The 17282-nt window shown below is 34.3% G+C and overlaps 1 protein-coding gene across 5 annotated transcripts in view; it reads left to right on the plus strand.

Moving 5' to 3' along the window:
* LOC101890780 (MICAL-like protein 1) overlaps positions 1 to 17282 on the plus strand; it is a 118177-nt gene that overhangs the window by 64736 nt on the left and 36159 nt on the right. The window lies entirely within an intron of this gene.

Genomic DNA, 17282 nt, shown 5'->3' on the forward strand with positions numbered 1-17282 from the left:
GAGTTGCGCCTTGACAATTTTGATAAAAATCAATATCTGTACCTAACTTATCTGTCAAGGCCGATGACAAATCAGCGTGAAATTCCATTGCTCTCTTATTTACACTTGTAGCGTAAAAATTATAACAGGAAAAGGAACAAATCTTCTTTAGAAGAAATTCTCGCCTTTTTTTTTTTTTTGAAATATTTTTTTTCAGATGTAAAGTATTTTTTTTTTTGACGGACCCGGATAGCCCGATAATTGACCCAAAAGTCCAGTTCAAGACCCGAACCTATTAATCCGATATGGACGATATAGGTGTCATTTAAAAGCTAATAAAAATACCTGTCCAGCATATTATTATTATTATTATTATTTTTTTTTTGAACTGGATTTTTTACCGAATCCCACCAAATGTCAAAAAAATGCCCCATTTCGGGAGTCCACAAAATTTGTGCCAAATTATAGCCGACACTATAACTTTTTCAAAAGTGCTACAATATGTGTTATTATCTCTTTTGGATCCGGACTTTCGGGTCAAATGTTCGAGTCCGTCTTCCAAGAAAGAAAAAATGTGGGAAATAGAATCAAATTTTAGAATAAGTTTAGATTTTTTCAAATTGGTCACTTTTATCGCCATTGGTGACCATTGTGCGCTGGAAATGAACATTTTTTAACAATTCTTGGGTGGCGCCTGTTGAGTGCGATGGTGCTGCGTCCTGTTGAAATGTCCAAGGAATGCGGCCAAATTGTTTGCGTGCCCAAGGCTTTAATAGACCCTCCAGAAAATTTTTCGAAATGATATTTGGCATTTATTCTGATGCCACGGTAGATTAATATGAGCGGAGAGCGACCCACACCATCACCATGACACTCCAAAAAATTTTTCGCCCTCCAGAAATTTTTTCGCGGTAATACTTGGCATTTATTCTGATGCCACGATCGATTAATAGCAACCATCGGACCACACCATCACCATGGCCGGCCCTTGAGTTCTGGTGCCCAATTTCAGCTGACCTCTTTGGCAAGTAAACATTTTGTTTGTTCACAAACTGCTGGAAACGAATGTTTTCTCATCAGAGAAAACCAAATTCGGCAGTTCACCACTTTCGGTCAAGCGAAGCAACTCTTTAGTTCTTCTAAGCCTATTTTCTTTTTGTTGCGATGTAAGTTCATGCAGTTTTTGTAATTTCAATGGTTTTACCCCGAGCTCATTTTTCAATATTTGCCGAATGAAATATTACGATATGTTCAGCTCACGAGCCATTTTTCGGCCACTGCGACACGGGTTTCGATGAATTCGCTTTTTTACCTATCGAACCATTTCTGCTGACATTGCTGTTTTCTTCCGTACATTTACTTCTTTGACGCCGGGATACGCTACCGGTATCACGATAACGAGCGATGGTACGAGACACAAAAGGTTTTCCAAGCAATTACGAATAAATCTCACTATCACGCTTGAATTCCATCACAAATAACTTTTTTTCTGGAAAATTCTCACCAAAATGCTTTTGTACGCTTGTAAACTACATTGAATAATTTTAACAGCTTTCGGAGAAGTGGCTTAGAAAGACACCAGTCTGAAGTTTTGTTGCAATTTTTTCATCTCACGCTGTATAGTTCCTATGCATGTCACCGCCATTATTTTTAGACAATCTCCAAATGAGACATATTACTCATTTTTTATAATCCTGTGGTTTTTGACATTTGTTTTACATCTAAAGACAGATGCATTCCCCTATTTGTATATCCCACAATATCATGCAGCCACCCACAAAAGGCAGCCCACCACATAATACCGTATTACCAAATGTACCCCGACATGACTCTATTATTATTTCTGCATGCGGTTTTCTATTGCGCTAAAGAAAATTATTACCGAACAACAAACGATAAAACCAAAATTTTAATTGCAAACAACACCACCACCACTGTCGCATTGAAACCAACAAATCTATTTTTAAATGCAACCGAATTTACAAACCGCATTCAAAAACCAAAATGCAATAAAATTCCCAAAAGCCAAGACTCAAATGACTTTATTTCATTTAAAAAAAAAAAAAAAAAAAAACAAAAAAAAAACAACAACAATGGTAGTACCACAAATTTCATTTTCTTTATAACCTTGAGCCACGGAGCTATAGCATGTACATACATAAATAAGGTCTTGTTAAAATAGGAGCACATAAAATTGACACACAAAATGCCAACAGAAATCGAAAAAAAAAAACACAGAAACATACAATTTAATGTCCAATTGCCCTTATTTGGAACTGCTGGCGAAAGAGCCAGAGAAATGTGTGCAGCACGAACAACACGCAAAACTACAAGTTGTCCAAAAAGACAACTTCACTAAAAAGAAAAAAAAACAACGAAACCAATCCACCGCCCACCCAACACCGACCCCTCGGAAAAACGAAATTTACATAACATAACACTAGATCTATTTAACTACAAACAGTTGAGTCCAGCTAAAGGTAGCACATTCAAGTTATGTTTAGCTTGTTTTATTTTTAAAGGTCGTAGGCAAACCTCAATTATTATTTTGATTAATTCGAATTATTAATTAATGTTATTCGATAACAATAATTAACAAAAGATAACTACAAGAAAAATTTAGTAGATTGTGGAAGATGTCACATATGTCGTGGTTTTGAAAGTTTCCATCGCAAAGGCCCAAGTCTTAATTATCTTAAAAATCATTGTTCGAAAATATGGGTCACATCGGTCACTTTTTGCCTCCATATAAGAGTATATTCCTACTTCAAGTATTTTTTTACATATACGCCATACTTCCTAACGAATTTTGGCAAATTTTTGAATTTTGAGTCTTTAATTAGTGGAAACCCTCTAAGCAAAAAATTGGCTTTAGCGGGTGAGATAAAAAAACTGCAACAAAGTCAAACACCATAATTTTTACATTTTTTTTTAATTTTATTGAAAGAAAGCAAAAAAATGTCGGAAATAGCATTACATTTTAAAATAAGTTTAGAATTGTTCGCATTGGTACCTCTGAAACCGTCACACGCTGCCCGAATATTGCTCTGCGGTATTTTGGCACATTCCCGGCGAAGCGTTTGCTTGAGGTGATCGACACTTTGGTATTTTTTAGTGCCAACCTTGCATTCCAAAACACTCCAGACACGGATTTGAAACCGAAGGTTTTGGTGGCCATTGTGCGCTGGACATGAAGCGAGGAACCTCATTTTGTAACCATTCTTGGGTGGCGCGTGCTGAGTGCGATGGTGCTGAGTCCTGTTGAAATGTCAGAGGTCTGCGGCCAAAATGTTTGCGTGCTCAAGTCTTTAATACACTCTCCAGAATATTTTCGCGATAATATTCTCATGCCACGATCGATTAATACAAGAGGAGAGCGACCATCGGCTCTTATGGCGGCCTATACCATCACCATGGCCGGCGCTTGAGTTCTGGTGGCCAACCGAAGGTGCACATTTTCAGCTGACCTCTTTGGAAAGTAAACGTGATCATTTTGTTAGTTTACAAACTGCTGGACAACAATGTTTTCTCATCGGAGAAAACCAAATTCGTCAGTTCACCACTTTCTGCCAAGCGAAACAACTCTTTAGCTCTTTTGAGTCTATTTTATTTCTGTTGCGGTGTAAGTTCTTGTACTTTTTGGAATTTCAATGACTTTACCCCGAGCTCAGTTTTTCAATATTTGCCGAATAGAATATATATGAGCCTTTTTTCGGCCACTGTAATGGGGGTTTCGATCAAGTAGCTTCTTTACTTTTCAAACCATTTCTGCTAATGTTGTTGTTTGCTTCCGTCCACTTCCTTGACGTAGGTAACGAGCGATCAGTACCAGTATCACGGTAACGAGCGATGGTACGAGACACAAAAGATTTATTCACATTTAAATGCTGCAGTGCTCTAACCATAGCCACTTGTGGTTTTTCAGCCAAATATAAAGAAATAACACTATCACGCTTGAATTCCATCACGAATAACTTTTTTTCTGGAAAATTCTCAACAAAATGCTTTTGTACGCTTGTAAACAATATAATGAGCTGTCACTGGAATAATTTCAAAAGCTATCGGACGGGTGGTTTAGAAATGACAGCAGTCTGAAGTTGGTTGCAGTTTTTTCATCTCACTCCGTATATCCTTTAGTCTATGGTGCACCATGCGAGCGCTGCCCAATAAATCAAAAGTGTGAAGAGTAAACTCTTCGTATAACTCTTGCACGCTCTTATCACTCCCGTTCAAGAGCATGTCTCACTTGCGAGTAAAAACGAGCAAATCTAAGCTCTATTCCAAAGTCGTATATTTACATCAACAACTCATTGTATTTTATTATTGTTTGATAAAAGTAGCATTGAAAATTACATTCTCTTGAAATCCTTTGAACTGCCTAACTAAATTTGTAAAATTTAACCTAAATTTGGAACATTTCAAAAAATTTGTATTGAACCATTGCTCATTTAAAATTAAAAAAAAATTTCCCCCTTCAAAAAAGTTGTATTTATTTGACCTCGACTGTAAACCCAAAAAAATATAGTGCATTCCACTGAACCAAAAAAAAAAAAAGCCACTGAACGTGAAATTGCTGGTGAGAATCAAATAAACGTGCCAAACACGCATTGGCGTCTTACCGACCATGGTGGAAGTACATTGAAATTTCGTGTCTGTCCGACTGACTGACACTGTGGAAAGCAGCGGAAACAAAAAAAACTACTCTGCCTCAAGGTATTGTCTTTAAAGTGGTGGTGGGGGCTAACAATTGCCATAGAAAGCTTTGTGTGATTGAAATGAAATAAATCGATTTCATGACCTTTGCCAAAAAATTTCGTTTGTGATTCAGTCATCATCAGATTACTTTTTTATTTTCCATTGACATGAAACATCTGGTTGGCATTTTAGAGGGGATAGAAAATAAATAAAATTTTATTGGGAAGATTGCTTGCAGGTTGGGAAATAGGCAATAATAATACAAATAATAAAATATATACAAATCAGAAACATGGGGGAATCTAATTCCCCAAACCCACTAAATGGAAGGAGGGAAATCTAGAATTTCCCATCCACTTTGTGGGCTGATGTTATATATATATATTTTTTTTTTTTTTTTTTGATTTTGACTCATTTTGAAATAAATACTTTATTTATTTTGAAATTCAAGCCATAAATTCCTGAACCAATAATCTCAAAGAAATCTTGACAGTAATCTTTATTCATTACCCAAGAAATATTTATGATCTTATATTTCTCTTTACAAAAATACTAAATTAGAAGCTCAGGTTCCGTTCTATAAAAACTTTTGTTAAAAAAAGCAATTTACATGAAAAAACGTATACAAAGAAATAAATTTTTTAAGTTCTAAAAGTTTTAAAATAGCGATCAATCAAGTCATAAAAGGCTCTCCTAGAATTTATCAGACATGTAAGGACTAATTTAAATACCGGCTTAAACAACAGTTCGACTCTTTCTAATCTTGCTATAATTAATTACCAATCACATTTTAGATATGCCAACATATGTCCTCCAATTTTCAATACAAATCATAACATTGTTAATTATTGACCAACACACACAATTCCATGCTCCCCAAACTTGGAGTTAAATGCCATTCCTTTTTCTTCAACGATCTCTCTGCCCCATAGATACGCCCAAAACTCTTAATTATGGCGCGTAAATCCAACCACTCAACTACCACTCCCAATCACTTTTTGATTCATTTTTCAAATATTCACATGCGGCGTTGTATGTTTGTCGGTCACATACGTTAAAATATGACAGTCGGCCGGGCAGACCTCCCCCAACCTTCCTTTTTTACAAGCGAATGCCCCACTATTGCTAATTTTATGCGGCATATGAGCAATGTTGTTTTTTTTTTTGCGGTTCTTTCGGTTCGGTTGAACGAACCGAACAAGCGAAAAATGATTGTTCATTATTTTTTTAACACGATTTATTTGTGCGGCGGTACAGTAATATGAATTAAATTTATTGAACCGAATCTATTGGGGTGTAATGAAGTGTAATTAAAATTCTAAAATTTAGTTCAATGTGACTTTATAATTTCATATTACAGCCTCTAGTCTATAATTTAAAAAAATATAATAATGATTTTTTTCTGATACCACAGGCCGATAGAGAGCATTTTTGGCAGAAGAACTCTTTATATTTTATTAAGTTTTATACATTAATCTGGAGACGGGGTTTCGAGTAATCAGCCAGTGTCAGCTTAGGGGCATTATAAACACCATCGCAAGCAAAAATTCATCTAATATTGGAAGCAAAATATAACTTGTACAAAGGCTTGCAACGAACCAAGCTGGATTCTTGTTCCAGCAAACATGAAATGAAAAATATCTTCTCTATTAAATTTTTCATTTGACATTTTATTTCCTTTATAACAGTTTTCATTTTACATTTTCATAGACCGAGAATTGAGGTCCAGATCACTTATTATATGATTTAATGATTTACATAATGTTCATAGATCATAACGTGATTATTACAAAAGATGTTTAAACGAAAGCAACTATATTTCAATTTTAATATAACGCCATCTACATTTCAACAGCATTTGGAGCTCTAAAAAGTAACAAATTTTTCTACTGTAAATTCGCAGCACAGGAAACGGCAAATCCAGAAAATCAGGGCTGTTATGTCAGATGGATAATATTTCAAGTGGAGTAGGGTATGAAATTCCAAGAAAGGAAGTGATTCCATTGCTTCAGCGCCATCTACATTCATTTTTTTATGTTATAAATATGTCTCAATTATAGCGATCTCATATTTTTTACTATTGAGGCTGTAAGAGAATTGTCAAAATCGCTCGGAGAGAACTTTATTACCCAAAAAGTATTTAACAGAAAACTATTTTCTCAATGAATAAGGAGCGGTCAAAAATGCTTCATCTATATTTCAATTTTTATGTTATACACTTTCCATTATTTCTGCGTCCCATGACTTTTTATAATAAAATAAGTAACTGAATTATGAAAAACGTTGGAAAAAGAGCTTATATAGTGTACTTTTTATTGAAATGCCATCTACACTTCATATTTTACAACAAATATGATGCCAATGCCAATTTTTGAAAAAATTTGAAAAAATTTATTTATTATTACTGATAACCACCTAGGCCAAACGTCTAGAGATAGCATATCATAAATTTTCATCTAAAAATACTACAAATATGAAGTTGTAAGACAAGTCACGCAATCTATATTTGAAATTTAATAGTAAATTCTTTAAATGAGTTACTCCCCTAAATCTAAAACTAAGTTCTGCCAATGTTGTAAAATCTTGTCTCTTCTGCACGAAGATCACAGCTGAAATGAAAAGAGCAAAAACTATATATACAGGGTGAGATAAAAACCGCAACAATTATGATATTTTTTTTACTTTTACTTTTTTTAATTTTATTAAATGAAAGCAAAAATGTCGGAAATAACATCAAAATTTAGAATAAGTTTAGATTTGTTCGAATTGGTCATCTTTGGCCTTTAAAAGGCCAATGAAACCGTCACACGCTGCCCGAATGCTGCTCTTCGGTACTTTAGCGACCAGTTCAGGTGGCCAAACGAAGGTGCACATTTTCATCTGACCTATTTGGCAAGTGAACACGATAATTTTGTTTGTTTACAAACTGCTAGACAACGAATGTTTTCTCATCGGAGAAAACCAAATTTGGCAGTTCACACTTTCGACCAAGCGAAGCAACTCTTTAGCTCTTTTGAGCCTATTTTCTTTCTGTTGCGGTGTAAGTTCTTGCACTTTTTGGAATTTCAATGGCTTTACCCCGAGCTCATTTTTCAATATTTGCCGAATGGAATATTGCGATATGTTCAGCTCTCGAGCCATTTTTCGGCCACTGCGACGCGGGTTTCGATAAAGACGCTTCTTTACTTTTCGAAGCATTTCTGCTGATGTTGCTGTTTTCTTCCTTCCCCTTCCTTGACGTCGGGCTACGCTACCAGTATCACGGTAACGAGCGATGGTACGAGACACAAAAGATTAATCACATTTAAATGCTGGAGTGCTCTAACGATAGCCACTTGTGGCTTTTCAGCCAAATATAAAGAGATCACACTATCACGCTCAAATTCCATCACGAATAATTTTTCTTCTGGAAAATTCTCACCAAAATACTTTTGGATGCTTTTAAACAATATAATGAGCTGTCACTGGAATAATTTTAACAGCAGTCTGAAGTTGCTTGCAGTTTTATCATCTCACCCTGTATGTCCTAAGCGCCATCTTCATTTCAGTTTCGATCATATATGTGTAAATCAACACCATTGACATTTTAGTATTGGGACTAATATGAAAATTAGAATATGCCAAATATTCATCAGAATCACTACGAATACTAAGTTCTTAGAGAAGAAATTTGTCGTAGAAAAAGACTCCCTCTACATTTAAAGTTTGAGAATAAATGATTTAAGTGAATTGCTGATTGATCAAAATCTTTTGAAAAATCTTTAGCTTAGTTCTGCTAACCTCGCATGAATGCCACTATTTGGAAATTATTCTTAGAAGGTTTGCGAAATGTACAAAAATTGTATTCTAATCAACGCCATCTATATGCCAAATCAAGCTGGTTTTATGTGTTCATTATTTGTAAAAATACTGATAGAAATGTTAGTTATCTTTCAATATCCGTCTTGAGAGGCTGATGCAAGAATCCTAAAATTGTGACTAAGAATTACTATTATTGTGAAATTGTGGGGGAATGCGCGATCAATTAAATAATTGTGTCCTGCTAACGCCATCTAGATTTTAATTTTAGTCTAGTGGTTTAGTAAAGTATTTCAAATGTCAAAGTATTTCGAAAGTCGAGTTCTAATCTTTTTTCTGGTTATTTTGCCCATATAGCTTCTTTTCAACCATATTCCATTTCATTCTTTCATTACACCCTAATATCTCTCTAATAAAAATTAATTCATTAAGACTTCAAAATAAAATTCATTTGTTTTCCTTTCTTATTCCATGGCATTTGTAACACGCCGACATTTGTATAGTCTACTTGCTTTTACATGAAAATTGTCTAGGCCATGGGTTTTTCTTTCCAACTCTGTTTTTCTTGCCTGATGCGGAAATTCAATTAGAATTACTGGTCATAAAACAATACCGTTTGTTCGAAAAAAAAACAACACGCAGCCCCAGCTGATGTTGATAAATGAATATCGCCATTTGGAAAAAGGTTTAATTCAAGTATGAAAATTCAAATATTAAAATGGGTTTGCCAAAGTTTTTCAAGCGTTAAGCATTTATTTAGGCATTAAACAGCAGCGGCTCGGGTAAAATGCTATAATTATTTTATTCTCGTTTGCTCGTTTTTGTGGCAAATATTACCGCGATTGAAATACAATGTTTGTGGTGAAAAACTTTAAATTGGAGCATTTTCAAGTTGAGCTTTGAACACGTTTTTTTTTTATTTGATTTTACAATGGGGTTTTATACAGCATTTCTATTGAGGTTTCCTTTCAAGCTCCACTGAATGCTGTTTTTGTTACGTTTCAATGATTTTAGCTCCAGTTGTCAACCCACAGCCGCCAGTCACCGACATTATTCAATCCCATTGCTCACCATGATGATGATACCATTTAAACATGTCTGTAATGCCGCTGATGATCACGATTTGGTTGTTATTGTTGTTTTCTGATTGATTCTGTTTGTTTGAGTTTTTTAATGATTTTGCAATTTAGTCGAGAAATAAAACGTTCAGTTTTTTGTTGTTGTTTTTGCTATCTACTTAGTATCTATTTCAATCGATTGCCAATCGAATATAGGCCACGGGGTTAGAATTTAGAACCGGTTTTCAATTGTTTAATTTTTATCAAGGTGTACTTTGTATTGAATGTTTAAAAATCAATTGCTTTTTAATTGCAATGTGTTTCCAGAAAAAAATAAAATTCTTTAAATATTGAAATACTTGGCTCTATATTTTACACATCGAAATTTATGTTGATGGATTTTTATGCACTACAATTAAATTTCGAATAAAATCGTAAATCGTTTACAAAAAGTTACTTTGCGATTTTAAAACAGTCAAAAGGCGACTTCAACTTTTCAATACCAAAAGATGGTTAAATGGCTAAACTTGACCCATCCAAAAAAAAAAAATAAATAATAACAAATATACGTATAATACGGGTTCTCAGCTATATTCTTATGTATGCTGTGATGAATCGTCAAAAAATCTACCTTAAAATTTTAGATTCGTTCCAAAAAAAAAATCAAAACTCCATTCACCGTACAGAATTTTTAGACTTGCAAGGTTTAATAAATTATTCAAGTTTTTCCTTTTTCTGCAGGAATAATACGAAAATTTTTACCTTATACACCCAAAAATCTTCAAAATGTTTCAAATTGAATTTTACTGAGGATGATATTTGTAAAAATATTGCATAATGGACCTACATCCAATTTTCCGCTTCAAAACTATTTCAACGGCTCCATATGTAAAACTTAGAAACCAACAGTGGCCTTTTTATCAAATTTCAGAATTGCCTGCCTACCTCTTCACTCAATACCAAATTTGGCAATATTTAGTACGAATATGCAAAACAATCTAAATCTCTCCATTCTAGACACCTACTTTCATCTACTTCTTACAATTATACATATTTCCAAAATCACCTGTATATCTCAATCCCAGATACCAACAGAGACCTCAATATCAAATTTCGAGATTCCAGCTCTAAACATTCGCCTAATACCCAATTTAGTACCACGTAGGACCACCTTCATATCTTAGACACAGACGCCAGTAGTGACACCTATTTCAAATTTCAGGATTTTAGCTCTATTCCTTAACCTAATGCCAAATTTAGTACCAATTAGTACTTTTCGAACAATTACAGTACACATTTCCAAAATCACATCCATATCTTAACCACAGACCCCAACCGCGACATCTATTTCAACTTTCAGGATTTTAGCTCTATTCCTTCAACCAATAACGAATTTAGTACCATTTATTACTTTTCATAAAATTATAGTACACACTTGCAAAATCACCTCCTTGCCTCAATTCCAGATACCAACACAGACCTCAATATCAAATTTGAGCATTCCAGTCTTATCCCTTCTCCCAATACCAAATTTAGTACCATTTAGTACATTTCGTACAAATATAGGACACATTTTAAAACCACCGCCAAATCTCAACCTCAGATACCAAAAGTCATTTAAATCAACATCCAACATCAATCAAGAACAAATTTAGTACCATTTAGTACTTTTCATACAATTAAGTACACATTTGCAAAATCACCTCTAATCGCAATTCCAGATACCAACAGAGACCTCAATATGAAATTAAGGATTCCAGCCCTATATCTTCACCCAATACGAAATTTAGTACCATTTAGTAATTTTCGTACAAATATAGGACGCATTAGAAAACCACCTTCATATCTCGATTCCAGATACCAAAAGTCATTTAAATATCAAATTTCAGAATTGTATCCCTATTCCTTCCACCCAAAAAAAAAATGTTATACCATTTAGTACTTTTCGTACAATTATAGTTCGCATTTCCAAAACCACCTCCATATCTCAATTCCAGATATCAATATCAAATTTGAGGATTCCAGCTCTATCCCTGCACCCAATACCAAAATGTACTACTATTTAGTACTTTCCGTACAATTATAGTTTCATTTCCAAATCCACCGCCAAATCTTAAAAAAGATACCATATGTAATAAAAATATGAAATATAAGAATTGTATCTCCATTCCTTCGCCCAATGCCAAATATAGTACCAATCAGTACTTTTCGTACAATTTTGGTACGCATCTTCGAAACCACTTTCATATGAACTGCGACCCCAATACCAAATTTCAGATATCAAACACTAGCTGTTTACCCAATAGCAAATTGTACCGAATGTAGTACTATTAAGTACTTTTCGTGCTATTGTTGTATACAATTTCCAAAAAAGGGACCCCAATACAAAATTTCAAAATTCCAGCAGTTCACCCTGAACCGAATTGTTTTAAATTTAGTACTATTTCGTACAGTTGGCACACTTATCATCAACATTTCTTTTCAACCTTGATTCCCATTTTTACCTCTATCCGTTCACATAATACCCAATGGTACCATTTTAGAAGTTTAGTACCATTTTAGAACTTTTCGTATCTTTAAAGTTTGAATTTCCCAAACCCCCTTTGGTGCATCTATCCTGCACTCTATTCGTAGCTCTCATTCCGATTGTCCAATACAAAGTATTTAATTTTTTAGTACATTTTAGTACCATTTAGTACAGTTGGTCCCCTTAATAGATATTTTCAAAACCACCTGCATTTATCAAGTTAATTTCCAACCTTGATTCTCAATTTTAGCTCTATCCGTTCACATAATGCCAAATGGTAACATTTTAGAAGATTAGTACCATTTTACAACAGTTTGTATTTTCTAAAACCCTTTGGTACATCTATCCTACACTTCACCAGTAACTCTCATTTCGTGTGTCCAATGCAAATTATCCAATTTTTAGTACATTTTAGTACTTTTCGATTTTCCAAAAACCCAGCCTTAGCACATGCCCACTTATCAAGATTGACCCTCGTGCGAAATTTCAAGATTCTAGCTTTACCCGCTTCGTTTGGGCGTCATTTCTCAGTCAGTCAGTCATTTTACTACTCTCTTATATATATTTAAAAAAATTTTGAAAAAAAAAAAGAAAATTATTCCAATATCTAAATAATTGGTCGTCTAATTTATTTCAAATCTTTATTTCCCCTTATTCTCAAAGTATTGTTTGTATACAACCGGCAACGAACGATTTGAATGCATATTATTTGTGTCAAACATGTCAATGGCTTTCGAATAGAGAAGACAAATGTATAGTCAACTAATGAAAGCCATCAAATCCAGCCACCTAACACTTTTACGTGGGACGTGGTGATGATGATTTAGCCAGACATAATATTTTCAACATTTTTCCGTTCTTTGCTTCTTCTTTGGTTCTTCACTATAAGGTTTTAGCCTACATTTTTATTCCTCTATTCTCTAAGCCTTTGTTTTGTCTAATCATTCGCTGTTGAGTTGTGTTTTAGTAATAATACTAAGTGAAATCAACCTAGTATTTAGCCACAGTAGTAGAATGTTGATGGACGGACAGCAGACCTGCATGGGGGACGGGACGGTATTGGAAACAATATCCGTGCATCATTAGCATGTTTTCCACAATTCATACAACTCTCTTTCATTAGTCGTCACTTTTTACGGACATGACTCGATGTGTGATGATGTTGAAGATCTTAATTTACATTTCATTTAGCATATTTTGGATTTCTGTAAGAAATACTTAAACACTCGTATCAAGAATGACTTTTATTTGTTAAATGAAATGTTATTTCTTAGAGTTGAGTTATGATGCCCTAACAGTTCTTTTTTATATTTCTCTCCATCTCTCCTGTAACCTGAGAAATTACAATTTTATGTCAAATACTAGTGTGGATGTTTCTTTGGGGGTAACGGTCATTCAAGCTGTTAAAATTGTTAATGTAAACCCTCGCAACATGTTAAATCTCCATGGGAAACCAGTTCTTTTTTCGGGGCACATAATAAACGTATACTGTTTTTTCGAAAACAATCAAGTGTTTTCTTTGTAATGTAATGAGTTTGTTCTGTGATGAGTGTGTGTTGATTTAGGTTAATATTTGTTTAATATTTGAGATGTGTTTTTTTCGGTGTTAAGAGGCACTGTGGTTTCAAAGACAGTCTCTAAAACTAGAAAAAATTATCGCAAAGAAATCGATCACAAATCAGCTGGACATTATATTCAAATATTAAGAAATAAAGTCAGAAAAACAAGTTAAAACGTATCAGTCAACAGACCGACAGATGTATACCCTCAGCCAAAGTTCGATTATTTAAAAATATTTTGACTTGTGTTATGATTATTCAAATTGTGGACCCTCCAAAGAAATGGGCCAATATTGTCGATTTCGTATCGGACCTAATAAATTTTGGGAGATACCAGAAGAAATGGTCCGATCTCTTGCATCTCTATTACAGATCTTGTGTTGATGGTAATATTGAGATCTACTAAGTCTGAATGGAATTTCGTGTTTTATGAGCTTTATGGATATTCAAAATTTTGAACCGTTGTCGGGAAGGTACCAGAAGGGTTAGACCAATATGTCCCATCTTCACAGCAGATCTTGTGTTAGTAAAAATAATGGGATGTGTGAATAATGAAGAGAGCCGGATGCATATTTCACATTTTATAATCGTTTTGGTTATTCAAAATTTTAACCCTTTGTGGGGAAGGTGCCAGAAGGAATGGATTGATATATTCCATCTTCACACCAGACCATGAATTAATAAAAGTATTGTGATCTGTGTAATTTGGAAACAATCGGATTCTTACATCTCATTTTATAGAAGTTATAGTTATTCAAAATTTTGAATCTTTGTGGGAAGGTACTTGATGGAGTGGATCGATAATGTCCAATTTCACACCTGACTTAGCACTGGTGCAAATATTAGGATTTGCAAAGTTGGAGTAAAATCGGATTGTCCTTTCTCTTTCTTTATAGAAAAACATCTTTTATGAAAAAATTTCGATCTTTTGTGGGGGAGGTACCAGGACGAGTGGTCCGATATTGGCCATGTCCGAAGTAGATCTAATTTATGTAATAATATTACGATGTACAAAGTTGGGACCAAATCGGATACTCCCTTCGAGAGTTATCGTGCGCACCAACCAGCCAGGCAGACGGACGGACATCGCTAGATCGACTCCAAATGTCCTGAAAGAGATTTGGTCCAAAGAGACCTAGGATCTAAAACCGTTATTTCGATGAGGCACTTTTTGGTATATTAAATGATATATACCCTCTCAAGCCATATGGCTGAGGGTATAACCAGAAAAAAGGGTCAACCACAGGGTACACCACTATTCATATTTCGTAAAGCTATCCGTGACAGATAAACGTTTATATCGGAAATTTATGTGAAGTGGATCATACCAACTATGAAACCCTTTGGAATAGGTATTGTACAATTAAGAATTTGGAGGAACTATGAGGCACTTAAATACCAAATCGTTTGAAACATATGTATGGGAGCTATAGCTATATCTAAACCGATGTTCATCAAATTTGAAATACTTGCTTCAAGACTAATTTCGTCGGATGTTCTATTTGGACGAATATTACACTTATGGAGGAATATTATAGATATCTGCCACAGTTGTGATACGGTTGATACTTATTGTTATTGGATGGATATATTCTAGCTATGAGACCTAATTTCTTGTCTCATAACCCATTTTTCAACATAATACCCTAAAGTTGGAGTTGCCTTGCTTCCGGTTGTAGTCTTTTTAAAACGTATTATTTGTACATTAACTATTTACCATCAAAATATTATAATATTTGGTCAAGACACCAACTTCAAAATCATCGATGCATGAACATCAGCTGACCTTCTCAGGCACCAAGCACAAACAGCTTAAATTCCCAACATTCACACGCAAGCAGATGCACAACTCATCCCCCCCATACTAACAACCTTTTGTTGGCCTTTCTTTAAAATAAGACTGTATATTTGAGTTTCTCATGTAAATCTTATGTTGTCTTAATAAATTTTGTTGACCATCCAAAACGCCAGTGCCTCAACAAACAATGACGAGTCTTTCAAACTGAATATCTATCTTCAATAATTCATTTTCTTCTTCCTTTCTCATTTCGTAACACAAAAACAACGAAAAACCTTTGAACTTTTCAAGTGTTTTAATTTTGTTTTGTTTTGCCATTTGTTTGTATATTCAGAGTGACTTCATTCAAATCAATAGTTCCTTTTTGGCTCATTTGAGAAAAACCAGAGATGTTCGAGCAAATTGGTTTTATCTCTCGACCAGACCGAAAGTAAGCAAAATGCATCACGTTCTTTGGTAAAAAAAAAATAAAATTGCTGGGTTTTATTATTATTGTTGTAAAGTTTTCAAGCATCTCTGTCTGTTTTTTGCTGTAATTTTATGTGACTTGTTTTTTTTTTTGGTTTACTTGAATTTTTATGTTAACCTCATGCAATGAAAATGGTGACTCATAGACCAGAGATCTGTTGTCTGTTGGTTGGTTGGCCGTATGGTTCCCAATGTCGTTGTGTTTGGCATATTGATTGCTGTTGACTGGATTTAGTATGACTTCATATTAGTTTTTGTCCTCTCTCTGTGCCGACCAATGGATTTTATTTATTTATACGCGAAATACATTGCTTTACAGAACGTTTGTATTCATTCTGTATGACAAAAAAAAAAAAAAAAAAAAAAAACTAAAAACAGCAAATCTCTGTTGTAATACAAACATGTTGTTAGGCTGTGGTGTAAAATTAAAGTGGCAGAGGAAGTTGAAGACAGAGGTTCCCAACTTCGTTTTTTATTATTTTGATTTTCTTTAAATATTTTTCAATACTCTTTAAAAAAAAATTAGGTAATATTTTAAAACTTTTTTTAAAGAATAAACTGTCGATATTTTTTTATTATTTTTTTGCCCTACGCCACGCAGTGGTGCAGAGTTTTCTGAGGTGCATTGGTCTATAGACTCATAGTTCCTTTTGATGATCTTCATAGAATCGCATTCTGAATCGATTTATACATGCGCATCTGTCTGTCCATTAAGGGCCTCGAATATTATCCAATTAAAATGAAATTTTGCAAAGATCCTTTGTTTGGCCCAAGGATGAACCCTAATGAATTTGACAAGAATCAGTCCAAATTTAAATATCGCTCCCATATATATCTGTGTTCGATTTACATTTTATTGTGCGCCATATGTTTAATCTTCATACAAATAGAATATATTTCGGCAGATCCGTACGTATTCAGAAGTAAGTAAATTAAATTTGATGAAAATCGCTTTAGATGTAGCAATAGGTCCCACATATATCTTTATCCAATTTCAAGTTAATTGTGTGTTTTATGTGTAATATTCGTCCGTTCGTGTTTCAACACATCCGATCGAATTCAGCTTAGAAGCAAGTACTTCGAATTTGGTAAAAATCCCTTCAGATATAGCTATAGCTCCCATACACATGTTTCATCCGATTTGGTGTTTAACTCAAAAAAAAAATGATTTTTGGTACCAGATATCAGACGCAGCTCAGAAATACCTTTGTTAAATTATATAGAGATCGGTTCATATTTGGATATAGCTTCGATATATATCTTTATCCGACTTTACAGTTATTGTGCACCAAATGGTTAATATCAGCCCAAATCGAGTGCGTTTTGGTACGTAGGACCAAATTCAGCCTAGAAGCAAGTGCGTCAAATATGGTGAAAATCGGTTCAGATATGGCTATAGC

Source organism: Musca domestica, unplaced genomic scaffold (genome assembly GCF_030504385.1).
Source record: "Musca domestica strain aabys unplaced genomic scaffold, Musca_domestica.polishedcontigs.V.1.1 2, whole genome shotgun sequence".
NCBI classification, from domain to species: Eukaryota; Metazoa; Arthropoda; class Insecta; order Diptera; family Muscidae; genus Musca; species Musca domestica.